Below are 11,888 nucleotides of genomic sequence, written 5' to 3'. Positions count from 1 at the left end.
TGCCTGTTCCAGCATCCTGGGCATTTTCTTACTTTCCCAGATCTGCTGAGCATCTTCCTTTGAAGATGCTGCTCTATCTTCTTTCACTTTTTATTCTTTCATTTTAATTAGTTTAGCTTCCTAAGAAAGAGTACATGAGAGATTTTTGTGTTTTGTGTGTGTTTTATTTTGTTTGTTGAAATATCTATGCCTGAAATCTCTTTATTTTGTTATCCAATTTGTTTGATCAGTTGCCTGAGTATAGGATTCTAGATTGAAATTATTCTTCTGCGACATTAAAGAGAGTTGATGTCCTTTAAAGTTAAAATCGCCTCATTATTCATGCTAGTATATCTTCTTTCCCTGTTATTCTTTTTTTTTCCCATCCAAATGTCCCCCAACCAATGAATGGAGAAACAAAATAAAATATATCCAATAAATGGAACATTATTATATTGCTCTTCCCTTGTCCTTCTACTCTTTCTTCTTTTACTGATATCTCTATCAATTATTTAAATCAGTGTTTGCAGTTGTAAGCTCAGCATACATAATGGCTCATCCATCACAATTTAAGTGGTCATTAGTGATAACTTGAGGACATTTGCTACTAACTGATATATGAATACGAGACAATCATACCATAATGTTATATAATTTCATATTTACTAGGATAGCTTTAATCAAACTGACAGATAACATGCGTTGGTGAGAATGTGAGAAACTAGAATCCTCATATTTGACTAGTAGAAATGTAAAATGGTAAAGCCACTTTAGAAAAGTCTGGCAGTTTCTCAAAAGATTAAACATAGAATTGCTACATGACTTCATAATTCCTCTCCTAGAAATATACCAGAGAAATAAAACATATGCACACAAAGTTTATAGAAGCATTATTCATAACAGCCAAAAAATGGAAACAAGCCAAATGTCCATCAACTGATGAATGGATAAATAACTTTTGGGATCTCCATACAATGCAACATTATTTGTTAATTTAAAGGAATGTAATACTGATACATGCAAGAATATGAATGAACATTGAAAACATTATGCTAAGTGAGAAGAGTCAGTTACAAAAGATCACATATTGTATGATGTCATTTATATGTAATGTCCACATTGACAAATCTATAGAGACAGAGAGTAGATTGGTATTTGCCTAGGACTGGCACTGGGGTGGAGGGTGACAGCTAATTGGTCAGGAGTTTCCTTTTGTGGTAATAAAAATGTTCTAAAATTGATAGTGGTGATGATTGCAAGACTGTGAATATACTAAAAACACTGAATTATATGGTATGTGAACTAAATTTCAATCATATATATATATGGTTGAATTCCTAAAATATATCTGAAAATAATTATTTGTTTGAGACACACTCAAACTGACTTGAAAATAACAGCTTTCTGTAATCTTGTGTAACTTTTTCTGAATTTAATAAATTATTTTACCTTGGATAAAAAGCAGTAAGTGTACCAGAAATGACTTGTTATATTTGTGTATAATAAGCCAAATTAATAAGCTCACTTTTATACTCAAACATATGCCAGATCTGACCTTTCCTTCTGAGTTGCCAATTTAAGAAAAAAACAGCATTTTATTACTGGAATTCCTTGCAGTAATTGGACCAAACTTCTCATCTTGATTCTACCTAGAAATGATATGTCACTGAATCTTCATACCTGGAACACTGTCTGTGATAAAAGTGACTCATATGAACCACTGTACAGCAATTTTTACATTTAAATAATTTATGAAAATGCCAGTGGGCTTCTATTCCAAAGTGTAGTTGTCAGCACCAGAAAATAATTACAATGTGTTGAAAGATAATGAGCCACAGGAACATTTAAGAAACTTTTAAATTAGCATAGTTAAAACAATTTCATTCAAAGCCCAGTTAGAATTTAAGAACATTGTTCTAACTTGATTGTGCTATGATTGTAGTGCTTTCACCATTCAATGTAGATTAACATAATTTTGACATTTCATCATAATAATTGTGAGCTACATTCTTTCATAAATCACAGAAGCACCTGTTTCCTCCTTCTATCTATAAAGAAAACAAATTAACTAGTTTGAACCAAGTGAAAAACATCCATTTCCGTCTCTTATAATCTTACAAACTGGATTTATTTCTCAAAGTGAAATTATTAGGGCCATAATGAATAAATTGGTAATGATAATGACCATTGTACAATGTTAAAAGGACTTCTTCACTTTTTTTTTTTTTACAGTATATTTGCTTTACAATGTTGTGCTAGTTTCTGCCATACAACGAAGTGAATCAGCTATATGTGTACATATATCTCGTCCCTCTTGGACCTCCTTTGCACACTCCCCTCCCCCCCAGCATTCCACCCATCTAGGTCATCACAGAGCATCGAGCTGAGCTCCCTGTGCTATACAGCAGGTTCCCACTAGCTATCTAATATTTTACACATGGTAGTTTTTTAATGTGGTGTGTAAATAACTCAGCCTAGATATTTTGTAATTTTGGTTGAACAATTTATATATACATAAATTTTAACATTTTAAAGTAAAATTTACCCTAAATTTTATAATAATGTTTATAATAATGTACATGAGAATGACCTTTTATACAATTTCATAATGATTATGAGAATACAAGTGGTCCTATTCCATGCAATCTGCTTGTGAGATTAAAAAAAAATGTGGGAGGGGAGTGTTATAGGCTGAATTTCCCTCTCCCCAAGAGGTGATTAACTTAAAATGAGGTTATTTGGGTGGGCTCTAATCTATTATGACTGTTGTCCTTATAAAAAGAGGATGTTAGGACACACACAGAAACATGAAAGATACACACACAGAAAAGATCATGTGAGGACACTATGGGAAGGTGGCCATCAGCAAGCCAAGGAGAGAGACTTCAGAAGAAACCAAACCTGCCAACACCTTGATCTTGGATTTCTAGCCTCCAGAACTATGAGGAAAAGAAAATATATATGTGTGTTATTTAAGCCATCTAGCTGTGGTATTTTGCTGTAGCAGCCCGAGGAGATTAATATAGGAGATGTTTGCCAAGAAGTCAAAGCATGATTTTGTCAGGTTTAAATACTTAATGATTTAGTGCATTTGCTTGTGTATAAGAGAGAATGGTGTTTAAATTTCTTGCTTAAAATGGCATATATTTTCAACATTTTACATATACTCATCAAATACTGTACATGTTTAAGATGCTGCCTATTGACACTCAGTGTCTATTCCCACTTCTTCCTAAGATCACTCCTGTATCATTGAGAACGGAAGATTAAATCTACATTTTACAGACTTGCATGTAACCAGAGGACTGGGCATAATTTAGACTCTGTCTTCTTGATTCACTTGTGTGAAATGCATAAGGCAGAAGGACAGAGGAGGCAACATTTCAACAGCAGTGCAAATTTACAGGTAATCTTTAGCAGATTACAGTTTCAGCAGGCAAAGCCTATGTCTGCTGGTCTAAGCACAAGCTTCTTGAGTGTGGGTAGGTCTATGCCTATAGTAGTAGTATCAGTGACAATAGGAACTTCTTGGCTCATGCCATGGCAGCAATGCTTGTTTTTCCTGCACAGGTGGGGTTTCATGTATGGGCATTACTGTTTCTTTTGGAATTTCCAAGGTAAAGAATTTAGGAAATCATTTTTCTACTGCATGCCAGAGCAACCCCTTCAAAATAAAGAGTAAATAATTGCATTTTAGAGCTTCTACAGCTAGGAAAGAAGAATAATTCCTGGTAGGACTCTAGGTTTTGGAAGCATCATATTTCATGCTTGACAATACTGTTCCAACCAATGTAGCATTTGACACAAAAAGCTTCTAGTTTTAAAGCCTGTGGCCAAAGAACTTATATCTGACTTGCAATATAAGCAGGCCTGCTGCTTAGACCATATGATCTAACAGACCCTAGGATTCTAGAGGTGTCTGTCATAAAGACAACGGGTGGATCATCTGTGAACCCAATAAAAAAAAAATGAAGTGCATATTCCCAGTGTTTCAGAGCAAGAGCATTCTATCTACACCTGAGTGGACAACCATTCATAACATAGCTACTGGACCCTGTTGAAAACCTGAGTGCCAAACCATGGAATATCAAGACACCATGTAGCCAAAACTTCCCATTATGTAATTATTATCAAGCCACCAAAAGTAGAAAATGACTGTATTAGTGAGAACTAAAGAGTCCCCCAGCAGTGATGAAGGGAAATCCTTCCAGGAGCCAAATCTTAGTAACTTGTACTTTTTCATTTACATTATGTGGAAAGATAAGTTGAATGAGTTAAACGTTTACATGAGTTCATGATGGTAGCAAAGAGCATGTCTAGTTGGTCAGGTACCTAGGAGTAGAAATTTTGGAAATCTGGTGAGAAGTTGTTCTGGAGAAGAAGCATGTGGGTGCTGCAATGGGAATAGGCAAAAAATGTGAGAATGTTCACATTATATATTAATGTCCATCAGAGATCATCATCTGTGGAAGAGGTAATAAACAACCTAGTGGACAGTTTGACTCAGTAGATTTCAGTCAGCCCCTAGTCTCCAACACACCATTGCTTTCACTATGAAATAGAGATGCCAAAAATCTGACCTATCTACAATAGAGATGAAAGCTGAGCTTCTGATATAGAATCATTTAAGGAGTTCTACAAGTCACTTAGCCTCCATAAACAAACCATCCAGAGGCCACTAGTTGGATAGAGTGTTAAGTGCCTGACTTCCTAAATTAAAAATTCAATCCAGAGAGCTGGATTGAAGAGACAGGAAATCAAATATGGGAACAAGTTGCAGAAAAAGAATTATCAAGCAAAACGAGAAGTACTGTAAACAGTCCTAGAAACTCAATTACATGAGCAACTAATAAATTCAATAAATACTCATAATTTATATTTTATATATCTATATAATCTCAAAGAGATAAAAGAATGTCATCTTTACAATTAGAGTAAAAATCATTTAAAAGACAAGATGGCTATATAGAGGGGCAATTAAAGGGTTTGTTTAAATCAACAAAAGGGAAAATCTGCAGAAGAGAGAATTACAAAAGTTTTAACCTAGAAGTAAGATAATAATCCAGAATGGAAGTGAAGCAATAAAGAGAGGAAACTTTTTTTTTTTTTTTTGACCACACCATGTGGCATATGGGATCTTAGTTCCCTGACCAGGGATCGAACCCATGTCCCCTGCATTGGAAGACGGAACTCTTAACCACTGGACCTCCAGGTAAGTCCCTCAAGGAAACTTTTTTTAATAAGGAAGTTAAAAATATGCAAAATAACTTGAAAAGAAGCAATATAGTATTTAGGAGGAGTTCCAAAAGGAACAAATAAACGAAATGAGCGATACAAAATATCTGATGACAAAAAGGAACCCAGAAGGAAGTAGCCAGAAAGCCATGGTAAGGAAAAAATAAAATTTAAATAAAAATTTAAATACGCTCAGTCTAAATAAATAGTGATATAAAAATGAAACAGTAGTCTGTTTGAAAATGAAGAAATGAAGAAACAGAAATATTACAATGAAAATTAGATATAACATATCAAAATAAAGAACTTAGGGTGAAATAATTCAGTAGAAATACTGATTAAAGGTCAAACTGAAAAATAATATAATGAACTTATAGACACCTAAAAATATACTTCTAAAACAGCAAAAAGCGATAAAATTAAAAACAAATACATACACCACCAGAGGGCAGAAAGGAGAAGCAAGAGAACTACAATCCTGCAGCCTGTGGAACAAAAACCACATTCACAGAAAGATAAGACAAGATGAAAAGGCAGAGGGCTAGGTACCAGATGAAGGAACAAGATAAAACCCCAGAAAAACAACTAAATGAAGTGGAGATAGGCAACCTTCCAGAAAAAGAATTCAGAATAATGATAGTGAAGACGATCCAGCACCTCAGGAAAAAAATGGAGGCAAAGATCAAGAAGATGCAAGAAATGTTTAACAAAGACCTAGAAGAATTAAAGAACAAAGAAACAGAGTTCTGAACAATACAATAACTGAAATGAAAACAACACTAGAAGGAATCAATAGCAGAATAACTGAGGCAGAAGAATGGATAAGTGACGTGGAAGACAGAATGGTAGAATTCAAGGGTGCAGAACAGAATAAAGAAAAAAGAATGAAAAGAAATGAAGACAGGCTAAGAGATCTCTGGGAAAACATTAAATGCAACAACATTCGCATTATAGGGGTCCCAGAAGGAGGAAGGAGAGAGAAAGGAGCTGAGAAAATCTTTGAAGAGATTATAGTCGAAAATTTCCCTAACATGGGAAAAGAAATAGCCACCCAAGTCCAGGAAGCGCAGAGAGTCCCATGCAGGGTAAACCCAAGGAGAAACATGCTGAGACACATAGTAATCAAATTGGCAAAAATTAAAGACAAAGAAAAATTACTGAAAGCAGCAAGGGAAAAATGACAAATAACATACAAGGGAACTCCCATAAGGGTAACAGCTGATTTCTCAGCAGAAACTATACAAGCCAGAAGGGAGTGGCATGATATACTTAAAGTGATGAAATGGAAGAACCTACAACAAAGATTACTCTGCCCAGCAAGGATCTCTTTCAGATTCAATGGAGAAATCAAAAGCTTTACAGACAAGCAAAAGCTAAGAGAATTCAGCACCACCAAACCAGCTCTGCAACAAATGCTAAAGGAACTTCTCTAAGTGGGAAACACAAGAGAAGAAAAGGACCTACAAAAACAAACCCAAAGCCCGTTAAGAAAATGGTAATAGGAATGCACATATCGATAATTACCTTAAAAGTCAATGGATTAAATGCTCCAACCAAAAGACACAGGCTTGTTGAATGGATACAAAAGCAAGACCCATATATATGCTGTCTATAAGAGACCCACTTCAGACCTAGGGACACATACAGACTGAAAGTGAGGGGATGAAAAAAGATATTCCATGCAAATGGAAATCAAAACAAAGCTGGAGTAGCAATACTCATATCAGATAAAATAGACTTTAAAATAAAGAATTTTACAAGAGACAAGGAAGGACAATACATAATAATAAAGGGATCAATCCAAGAAGAAGATATAACAATTATAAATATATATATGCACCTAACATAGGAGCACCTCAATACATAAGACAGCTACAAAAGAGGAAATTGACAGTAAAACAATAATAGTGGGGGACTTTAACACCTCACTTGCACCAATGGACAGATCATGCAAAATGAAAATAAATAAGGAAACAGAAGCTTTAAATGACACAACAGACCAGATAGACTTAATTGATATTTAAAGGACATTCCATCCAAAACCAGCAGATTACACTTTCTTCTCAAGTGCGCATGGAACATTCTCCAGAATAGATCACATCTTGGGTCACAAATCAAGCCTCAGTAAATTTAAGAAAAATGAAATCATATCAAGCATCTTTTCTGACCACAACGCTATGAGATAAGAAATGAATTACAGAGAAAAAAATGTAAAAAACACAAACACATGGAGACTAAACAATACATTACTAAATAACCAAGAGATCACTGAAGAAATCAAAGAGGAAATCAAAAAATACCTAGAAACAAATGACAATGAAAACACAACGATCCAAAATCTACGGGATGCAGCAAAAGCAATTCTAAGAGGGAAGTTTATAGCTTTACAAGCCTACCTCAAGAAACAAGAAAAATCTCAAACAATCTAACGTTACACCTCAAGGAACTAGAGAAAAAACAAAAAAAACCCTAAGTTAGCAGAAGGAAAGAAATCATAAATATCAGAGGAGAAATAAATGAAATAGAAACAAAGAAAAGAATAGCAAACATCAATAAAACTAAAAGCTGGTTCTTTGAGAAGATAAACAAAATTGATAAACCATTAGCCAGACTCATCAAGAAAAACAGGGAGAGGACTCAAATCAATAAAATTAGAAATGAAAAAGGAGAAGTTACAACACACACCGCAGAAATACAAAGCATCCTAAGAGACTACTACAAGCAACTCTATGCCAAAAAAATGGACAACCTGGAAGAAATGGACAAATTCTTAGAAAGGTATAACCTCTCAAGAATGAGCCAGGAAGAAATAGAAAATATGAACAGACCAATTACAAATAATGAAATTGAAACTGTGACTTAAAATCTTCCAACAAGGGCTTCCCTGGTGGCACAGTGGTTGAGAATCTGCCTGCCAATGCAGGGGACACGGGTTCAAGCCCTGGACTGGGAAGATCACACATGCTGCAGAGCAACTAGGCCCGTGAGACACAACTACTGAGCCAGCGCATCTGGAGCTTGTGCTCTGCAATAAGAGAGGCCAAGACAGTGAGAGGCCCGCGCACTGTGATGAAGACTGGCCCCCGCTTGCCGCAACTAGAGAAAGCCCACACACAGAAACAAAGACCCAACATAGCCATAAATAAATTAATAAATAAAATTAGAAAAAAAAAAAAGCAAGGATGTTAAAAAAAAAAAAAATCTTCCAACAAACAAAAGTCCAGGACCAGATAGCTTCACAGGCGAATTCTGTCAAACATTTAGAGAAGAGCTAACACACATCCTTCTCAGACTTCCAAAAACTGCAGAGGAAGGAACACTCCCAAACTCATTCTATGAGGCCACCATCACCCTGATACCAAAACCAGACAAAGATACTACAAAAAAAGAAAATAACAGATCAATATCACTGATGAATATACATGAAAAAATCCTCAACAAAATACTAGCAAACAGAATCCAACAACACATTAAAAGGATCATACACCATGATCAAGTGGGATTTAACCCAGTGATGCAAGGATTCTTCAGTATATGTAAATCAATGTGATACACCATATTAACAAATTGAAGAAAAAAAACCATATGATCATCTCAATAGATGCAGAAAAAGCTTTTGACAAAATTCAACACCCATTTATGATAAAAACTCTCCAGAACAAGACAAGGACGTCCACTCTCACCACTATTATTCAACATAGTTTTGGAAGTCCTAGCCATGGCAATCAGAGAAGAAAAAGAAATAAAAGGAATACAAATTGGAAAACAAGAAGTAAAACTGTCACTGTTTTCAGGTGACATGATACTATACATAGAGAATCCTAAAGATGCCACCAGAAAACTACTAGAACTAATCAATGGATTTGGTAAAGTTGCAGGATACAAAATTAATGCACAGAAATCTCTTGCATTCCTATACACTAATGATGAAAAATCTGAAAGAGAAATTAAGGAAACACTCCCATTTACCATTCCAACAAAAAGAATAAAATACCTAGGGATAAACCTACCTAGGGAGACAAAAGACCTGTATGCAGAAAACTATAAGACACTGATGAAAGAAATCAAAGATGATACCAACAGATGGAGAGATATACCATGTTCTTGGATTGGAAGAATCAATATTGTGAAAATGACTATACTACCCAAAGCAATCTACAGATTCAAGGCAATCTCTATCAAATTACCAATGGCATTTTTTACAGAACTAGAACAAAAAATCTTAAAATTTTTATGGAGACACAAAGACCCTGAATAGCCAAAACAGTCTTGAGGGAAAAAAATGGAGCCGGAGGAATCAGACTCCCTGACTTCAGACTATACTACAAAGCTATAGTAATCAAGACAATATGATACTGGCACAAAAACAGAAACATAGATCAATGGAACAAGATAGAAAGCCCAGAGGTAAACCCACACACCTATGGTCAACTAATCTATTACAAATAGGCAAGGATATACAATGGAGAAAAGACAGCCTCTTCAATAAGTGGTGCTGGGAAAACTGGACAGCTACATGTAAAAGAATGAAATTAGAAACACTCCCTAACACCATACACAAAAATAAACTCAAAATGGATTAGAGACCTAAATGTAAGACCAGACACTATAAAACTCTTAGAGGAAAACATAGGAAGAACACTCTTTGACATAAATCACAGCAAGATCTTTTTTGATCCACTTCCAGAGTAATGGAAATAAAAACAAAAATAAACAAATGGGACCTAATGAAACTTCAAAGCTTTTGCACAGCCAAGGACACCATAAAGAAGAGGAAAAGACAACCCTAAGAATGGGAGAAAATATGTGCAAATGAACCAACAGACAAAGGATTAATCTCCAAAATATATAAACAGCTCATGCAGTTCAATATTAAAAAAACAAACAACCCAATCCAAAACTGGGCAGAAGACCTAAATAGACATTTCTCCAAAGAAGACATACAGATTGCCAAGAAGCACATGAAAAGCTGCTCAACATCACTAATTATTAGAGAAATGGAAATCAAAACTACAATGAGGTATCACCTCACACCAGTTAGAATGGGTCTCATCAGAAAATCTACAAACAACAAATGCTGGAGAGGGTGTGGAGAAAAGGGAACACTCTTGCACTGTTGGTGGGAATGTAAATGGATACAGCCACTATGGAGAACAGTATGGAAGTTCCTTAAAAAAATAAAACTAGAATTACCATATGATCTAGCAATCCCACTACTGGGCATATACCCAGAGAAAAACATAATTCAAAAAGACACATGCACCCCGATGTTCATTGCAGCACTATTTACAATAACCAGGTCATGGAAGCAACCTAAATGCCCATCAACAGATGAATGGATAAAGAAGATGTGGGACATATATATAATGGAATATTATTCAGCCATAAAAAGGAACGAAATTGGGTCATTTGTTGAGACGTGGATGGATCTAGAGACTGTCATACAGAGTGAAGGAAGTCAGAAAGAGAAAAACAAATATTGTATAGTAACGCATGTTTGTGGAACCTAGAAAAATGGTACAGATGAACCGGTTTGCAGGGCAGAAATTGAGACACAAATGTAGAGAACAAATGTATGGACACCAAAGGGGGAAAGCGGCAGGGGGTGGTGGTGGTGGTGGGATGAACTGGGAGATTGGGATTGACATGTATACACTGATGTGTATAAAATGGATGACTAATAAGAACCTGTTTTATAAAAAAATAAATTAAAATTCAAAAATTCAAAAAAGAAACAATCAAATTAGAAGATTTTAGCACACCTATTTGAATAACTTATAAACCAAGCAGTCAAAAAATTGAAACATAAGTTTAATTGTCATAAATAACAGTATAAATGCAAAATTTATACACTGACTATGTACTGTGCTGCAAGAGAATTCTCAAAACGTCACCTGAAATACATAGAATACAGGCTAGTTGTTGGAATTCATTCAATAAAAATTAGAAATTAACAATAAAAATGCACATACACAAACATAAATCCATAAAACTTACTATTGGAAATGAAACAACTTCCTTCTAATTAATGACACAAATAAGGAATTACAAAAATCATGAATGCTGTAGGTAACAGCATGCAGAATTTCAAATAGTTATAATGGCATTTGAAATTATAAAAATGGAACTCAAAAACTGTGTAAAGTTGACATGCACTGAATATATGGTAAGAAATAAATGTTGAGACACCAGGAAAAGAGAGTGAAAAATGGCCAGTGAAGTCAGAGGAAAGCAAAACAGCATCAGGTGCCAAAAAGTATATGAAGGAGAGAGCAATCAACTAATGAAATGCTGTTATGATAAATGAGTTGAGATCTTGTACTTAAACACTGAATTTAATAAAGTAGAAGTCATTGATGATCTTGGATAGATATTTACGGGACTGGAGTAGAAGGCTAACTAGAATGAATTTAAGAGGATTTGAGGCAAAGAATCAAGGACTGTATTCTACATGCTGAGGAGTTTTGCTGAAATGGGAAGAAAATAAGTGAACAGAGGAGATGGAGAAGGAAAATGGAGGAGGAAGAGGGACTTCTTTTCTTGTTGTTGTTGCTATAACCTGAGAGAAATATTAAGATGTGTATATGTGGACAGAAATGAGCCAGTAGGTGTTGAAACTCTGATAATATAGATCACAGGTTGGAAACTGCTGATGAAACATCCGTGGATAAGAG

This window comes from Monodon monoceros, unplaced genomic scaffold (genome assembly GCF_005190385.1).
Source record: "Monodon monoceros isolate NGI ecotype Baffin Bay Population unplaced genomic scaffold, NGI_Narwhal_1 Super_Scaffold_12, whole genome shotgun sequence".
Classification (NCBI taxonomy): domain Eukaryota; kingdom Metazoa; phylum Chordata; class Mammalia; order Artiodactyla; family Monodontidae; genus Monodon; species Monodon monoceros.
Note: the sequence above shows the minus strand (reverse complement) of the source record.